This window comes from Fukomys damarensis, unplaced genomic scaffold (assembly GCF_012274545.1).
Source record: "Fukomys damarensis isolate Sample0158 unplaced genomic scaffold, DMR_v1.0_HiC HiC_scaffold_23, whole genome shotgun sequence".
Taxonomy (NCBI): domain Eukaryota; kingdom Metazoa; phylum Chordata; class Mammalia; order Rodentia; family Bathyergidae; genus Fukomys; species Fukomys damarensis.
The window spans coordinates 47,845,554-47,851,618 of record NW_022900935.1 but is presented as its reverse complement, the minus strand read 5'-3'; the positions used below and the strand labels follow the sequence as shown (position 1 = coordinate 47,851,618).

Below are 6,065 nucleotides of genomic sequence, written 5' to 3'. Positions count from 1 at the left end.
CAAAAAAAAAAAAAAAAAAAAAAAAAAAGAAAAAATCCTAATAAAAAACCCAAAGCTTTCTAAACTTGTCCCTAGAGCCTCACATTGCTTCCTTATTCTGATGAGAGCCACCTGGGCAGGAAAGGAAGCTGGCAGAGTTACAGGAGCATGGTGCTGGACAGGAAAGGAATTCTGGGGCAGCCACCTCTTGGCAGGGCAACAGGTGTGAGACAGGTGTGATAATGTAAGTCCCATCACGAGCCTTGGAGGGGTGGAAGGAAAGGTGGTAAACTCAGGCTGCCTCACATCTTTACCAGGGAGGGTGGTGGTGAGCTCCTCAGGCAGTGCAGTCTCGGGCAGCCTCACAACCTGGTCCCTGGGTAGCAAGCAAGGTCCATAGGGCCCACTTCACCCAGTGAGACTAGGGACTCTTACACAAGGGCTTTCCTATGTCCACTCAACTCCCCGCACCCAGGCTCAGAGCTGTCCCAATCAATGGGTGCTGAAGCTCAATTTCTGTAGGTACAGAGAACCTGAGATCCAGGATCTGACATCCCTAAACCTCAGTGACATAAGCCTGACCACAGCTGAATCTAAGCCTCGCATGATTCCCCCATCTGGATTGCCAAGCCTTCTCTGAGCCAATGGAACCTGCTGTCCCTTTACATGACAGAGCAGTCCAGAAACTCTGGAAGAAGAAGAAGAGGTTTAAGTCCATCCTTCCTAAGGAAAGATGTTTTCTCTGTTTTACAAACAGAGTCCCCAAATGTAGTGAAATCTCTAGCTGTCCATGTCAAGGCCAGGTCAGAAACTGAGACTTCTCCACATCTCTCCAACTCCCAGGCAGGCTGTGCTCCACTCACTGTCTCTTGCAAAGTGCCCAAGCGGGTTTAGAATCACAAAATCCCAGTTGGTCAATATTATAGATTATGACTGGTTCCAAGGCAGACTAGCCCACAACAGCCTATTAAATTCGTGTGCAGCCGAGAGGGGGAGAAATCAGCTCCACCACACCATGGCTGCATGACTTTAACAAGTTACGAAGCTCCACTGGGCTTAAATTGCCCTATGTGTAACAGAGACAATAACAGCACCCACTACATGGTGGATGTTCATGAGGATCAAATGAGATGATCTCTAGCAGCACTCAGCATCTCCTACAACACATCCAATGGATGTAACTGAGACAAGAGTGCCAGAGCAATGTGCTTCCTATAGGGACTTCTCTGCCAGGCAGTAGCGACATTTGGGGCCCGTTCATATTTGGATGTGGGAGATGTCTTGTGCCTTTTAGGATGTTTAGCAGCATCCCTTGCTTCTACCCATGAGATCCCGGTAGCACCCTTCCTCAGTTATGAAAATTAAACATCTCTTTAGACATCTCAGCTGCTCTAGCTGAGAACCCCTGTTTTACAGGGAAACCACAGAAAGCCCCAGCTAGAGTGTGAGGGTTCCTCTCCCCACTGCAGCAAAGTTGGGATCTTCTTTTCTTTCATCTGCCAAGTTGCCCCCAAAGCCAGCTCCAAGGGACTAGTGGAAGCCGCTAACTCCTGGGCATAGCAGGTGGGTTTCTTTGGGGGTGGGAGGGAGAGAGGGGGAATCTCTGAAGTGGGTGATGAAAAGAGCAAGGAAGAGGGAGAGGAAGAAACAGAGAGCAGGGTTCTCCACACCCCATCTCACTAACTGTCCCAAAGGTAGCAGGCAGGGAGGAGGGTGGTGTGGTTTCTCCTCTTTCCTCTCCTCTTTCCCGCTTACCAACAAGGAAGAGGTAAGTTATGGGAACCAGCCAATCAGGCCCAATTCAGGACAAAGAAAGTCAAGGAGGTGCACCAGGGGACACAGGAAATTGGATGTCATTTGGCCACAGAGCTGGGACAAAATGGATTGGATTCACCACCAAAGTTTCCTGATGCTGTGACCTTGAAGAAGGCATACACACCCCATTCTACTTTCTCTTCGCCACTCTCTATACCTATATCTCTCCATTGTATCCATTTATTTATTAAATGAGCATGAGCCAAATGCCTATTGTATGTTTAACCCTGTGTTAGGCCCCTAAAAATGTTTTTTATTTGTTTTCAAGTGATCTCTTTCAAAGGGTGGAGTAAGGAAGACGCTAACTAAAGAGAAGGCGAGGTCTAGTTGGAAAATTATCATATGTTCACATGGAAAAGTAAGTCACATTCATATACACAGCTAGGGAGCCACTCAAATCATACCAACAATGCTGGAGGAAAGTGGAATAACCTCTTAGTTTTTTTTTTTTAAACAAACAAATAGCACAAACTGACGTCCAAAAGGCAGAAGGAAAAGTCAGCTTAAACAAAAGACATCAGAGCCCTGCCATGCCTGCAGACTGGTCTTGACCTCCAAGGACATGTGGGTCAAAGGGCACATTCAATACAAGGGGTCCTCTTCCCAGACAGAATAAATCTGACTATTCTTCAGTCAGACTGATTCTAAATTTTCTTATTACAATTAGTGGGCATTATCCATTTTCTTTGTTCCAGTCTGGGAAGCAGTGCCTGACATTAGAAGCCACTTAAAAGCCACACCCTTCCACAACAGGCATGGACCATCACTAGTCCAAAAACACAGCAAAGCCAGACCCCTCCTGCAAATGCTCCAGAAGGGAATCCCAGAGCCCAGCCAGATTATTCCTCCAAATACATCTTCTAGGGAGGCAAACATTAGCCAAGGAATGCATTAGCTTCTACAGTCACTTCAGATGGTCAGCGCCTGGGCGGGGGTGCGCTTAGCAATCTGTCCACCTGTCTATCAGTCCATTTATTCATTTATAGGGTCTGAAGATGAGGGATGGGCAATTTTTATGTGGTAAACATGAGCACAATCATTAAACACAAAATGACACCGCAGAAATAACCACGAGCATAGGTATGATAGGAAAGATACTTCCCCTGGCTGGAGAAGGGGTCAGTTGAGGGCGTGAGGCAGTGATCACAAAAGTTAGAGCAGTGCTGCTGAGCCTGAAGCCGAACACACAGTAGTCTGCAGCAGCCACAGGCAGTCACTGTCCTAGACCCTGTCATCCATCCCAACGGGAACCAGCCTGGACCTAGGACTTGGATTTCCAGGTTCCTGAACACCCGAGGGCCATCTCCGGATGCAGAAGAACCTCTTAGCTTCTGGGGGCAGCATGGAGTGGGATGGGCCGGCGGGTGGGGAGGGATCCACGGCACTGTGATGGGTGCCGGGACATTTCTAGACTTGGTGCATCCCTCCAAGTCGTGGGGTGAGGCCGTTTGGATACGGTGCGCGCCAAGGCAGATACGGAGCTACTCAACCATCGCACGAAGGGCCACCCCCATTAGCAGACCTCTGGTTAAACCACCAATACTTTTCAAATCGCAACATATTCCAGATGCCTGTCCTGTGCTTTGTTACTTCCTTAGGCAAAATGCGTTCAACCCTGCCAGTTTCCCCCAACAAGGACAGGAGGGGATATCTCTTTCTGAGGGGCTGCATGGACACCTATGTTTGCGGGCTCCCCTTTCCAAGGCTGCCCAAGACCCTTGCTCAGTCTGGAATGGGAATCCTGCGCCCAGCTGTGTCGGGTGGAAAAAGAAGGGGGATAGGGCTGGGAAATGTCTGAATCGATCCTCGAGCTACTCCAGCAGCCAGCCAGCCCAGCCTGGTGCGAAGCGGCCGCCTGGGAGGGTGAGGGCTCTCCTCCCCAAGCCAAGTGGGTCTACCCCATAAATTCAGATCAACCTGGGCGGCCGCGTGGACGACTCGGCTTCTAAGATTCTCATCGTCTCAGAACTACACCCTTGCACCAGTGTTCAACCACAGAATGAACCAGAAAGCGGCGCGAAATCGGCCTAAGGCAGGGCTGGAGGCTGGGGCTGGTTCGCTGGGAGTTTGCCCCTCCCCCACTCCCTCGCCTGGGTTCCAAGGGCAACAGTGAACTTGAACATTTAAGTGAAAATCCCACGCAAGAGAAATAATGTAAAATAATTAATCGGCACGTTCATAATAAAAAAATGCAACAGGGACGCTTATCTGGTTGTGGCCTCTGGGATCAATTAGAACGAGCTATAGTTTAGGGACTAGGGGCTCCCTTTGGTGTCCTCCAGGAGGCCAACCCCACGCGAGGTGCGTCCCCACACCTCAAGATCTTCAATCTCCCCGAGGCAGGGCAACAACCCGAGGTCCCACCTCCAGACGAGATCAGTTCCCACGGTAACACCCACTGTGCACACCTCTCCGGCCTTGGGCTCGGAAAGATGGGTGTGGTCTCAATATAGAAAACTCATGCGCCCTTCTAATATCCTCCCTCCAGGAGAAGCAACAGTGAGTAAAACCTCGGAGAGGGGCTCCGCATGCCAGCTCCCCCATCCCCGGGAGATGGTCAGCGTCTCCAGGTGGGAAGCCTAGTGGCCACCAGACGTCAAGGGTACGAAGATGCGTGGTCCCTCCGGGGCCACCCGCACAGTGAGCGCAGAAACCACGAATACCATTCCCGGGGCCTCACCGACGCTCTCCGGCTCTGCCCTGTGGGTCATGCACATCTGGTACGGTTTGTAACTTGGATCCAAGGACCCCAGCAAGCTACGAGATCCAACAAAGGATCAGAAATAAGAGGCGAAAGAGGAGGGGCGTGTTGAGGGGGGGACCTGCAAAACAGTCTCCTAGAATAAAAGCCCCCCCCCCGCGAATCCGAGGCTAAGGCGCAGATCACGTAACCTCTACAACAAAGCACCGAGCTCCCTTAGAAGAACCCGGGCGAACGCCCTCAATGCTCACGTTCGCAGCAGCAAAACGTCGATTTCAGCGCCGATCGCCCCTCTCCACTTTAATGCCAGTCCTTGCCCTGTCCTCGGAAGCCCAGACACCCGACCTGGCATAGTACGATAAAGACGTGACACGCCGCAGAAAGATGGCACCTCGCGTTCGGAGGGGGAAAAAACGGGGGAGGGGTAGAAACGGGAAGCAGCACAGCCTGCTCTCTCCTTCGCCCACCCAGGTCCACACCCACTGCCGCAGTGAGGGGCGAGCCCTGGACGTGCGCAGCGCCGGGCGCCGGGCGCCGGGCTCCGGGCGCAGAGCTCAGAGAAAGGAACCTGCTCCGAAATGCACCTGCAGCCTCTGCGCACTTCTGTGCAGGGCTGCGGCGGTGGGCGCCCGAGAGCGGGGAGCCGCGGCTGTCGAGTCTACTACTCACACCGCAAGGCCAGTTGACCCTGCCTTTTCGAGTCCACATGGGGATTAAATCCGCGCGCTACATTCTCTCAGGCGCGGCGCTGCTCGCGTCTCTGCACCAGGCGCGCGCAGGGGGAAGGGCAGCTAAAGTGACAGCGCCTGGACCCCTCCCCATCTCCCCGATTCCTCCCAGCCCCCAAATGTCCCTTGCGGGTTTCTGAAGGAGGAAAAGGGAAGGGGGCGGGCCACCGCCTGAGATCAGAGGCAGTGAAGGCCCATCGGGAGCCCCGCCGGGAGATGCATGGAGAAAGGTAGGCAGAGAATCATCTTTTCTAGAACCCGACCCTATCTTCCTTAGGACTGATGCCAAACAGGGACAGAAAAATCGGATTTGGGGTTCTGTCTCGGGGGTCGTCTATGGGCCCTACACACACACACACACACGCACACACACACACACACCCATTGCGGCAAAAGGCTGAGCTCCAGGAAGCAGAGCAGCCCCCTCCCAGGTCACCGCCATCCGTGCCCCACCCTGCGGGCGCAGCCTCCCTCCCGGGCTTTCTAGAAGCAGGTCGTGTGGATCCCGAGCGCGCACACACACACACACACACACACACACGCACACACACACGCACCCACACGCCTGCGTGCATCCCCTGCACGCGTCCCTCTCTAAGCCGCCCTAGCCACAGCCCCTGGACGCTGAGGGCGAAGGAAGGGTCCCCGTCGTCGCCTCGGACGGACGCCCAGCGCGTTAAACCCATTCCTGGGATGAGGGGCGGCGGCCGGGGGAGCTGCGGGGGGGCGGACGGAGGCGCAGATTCGGAGCCTTGGCGCTTACCTGATAGCCGACGGAAGGCGAGGACAGAAGAGGACAGTGGAGGAGAAGGTGCCTGTGGCTGCGGCGGCAGAAGGTGGGC

General features: G+C 53.6%; 1 protein-coding gene across 14 annotated transcripts in view; it reads right to left on the bottom strand.

Annotated features, from left to right (window-relative positions):
* Mapt (microtubule associated protein tau) overlaps positions 1-6,059 on the bottom strand; it is a 98,491-nt gene extending 92,432 nt beyond the window's left edge. For 12 of the 14 annotated variants that reach the window (XM_033767943.1, XM_010637462.1, XM_010637467.1 and 9 more), the window contains exon 1: positions 5,987-6,059. The gene's annotated coding sequence lies outside the window, so the exon portion shown is untranslated. Of the gene's footprint in view, positions 1-4,746; positions 4,909-5,164; positions 5,254-5,986 lie in introns of those variants that run through there. The other 2 variants (XM_033767941.1, XM_010637464.2) reach the window with 2 other exon arrangements.
* Positions 6,060-6,065: the final 6 nt, after the last annotated feature.